Genomic DNA, 314 nt, shown 5'->3' with positions numbered 1-314 from the left:
TATATATACTATGATGGTATCATTCAGTATTTGTGCAATTTTCATGAATGTCTAGTTGTTCCTCAATGATACTGTAACAGTATGTTATATAAGTTATCGTATCATTGAAGATTTAGAAGTTTCACATTATTGATTGATGATTAGCTTTGTGAAATAGTCGTTGTTCCTCAATTATACTACTTACATATTATGATAATATATCAACTAAGTTTTCTACGTGAGAATATTACAAATAAATGAACTCAGATTGTATCACGTAGCTTTTCATTTTTTTAAATCATAATTTATACATCAAATTGGGGAAGAAGGAGGGA

Source organism: Solanum tuberosum, unplaced genomic scaffold, assembly GCF_000226075.1.
Source record: "Solanum tuberosum cultivar DM 1-3 516 R44 unplaced genomic scaffold, SolTub_3.0 scf01231, whole genome shotgun sequence".
Lineage (NCBI taxonomy): Eukaryota > Viridiplantae > Streptophyta > Magnoliopsida > Solanales > Solanaceae > Solanum > Solanum tuberosum.
Note: the sequence above shows the minus strand (reverse complement) of the source record.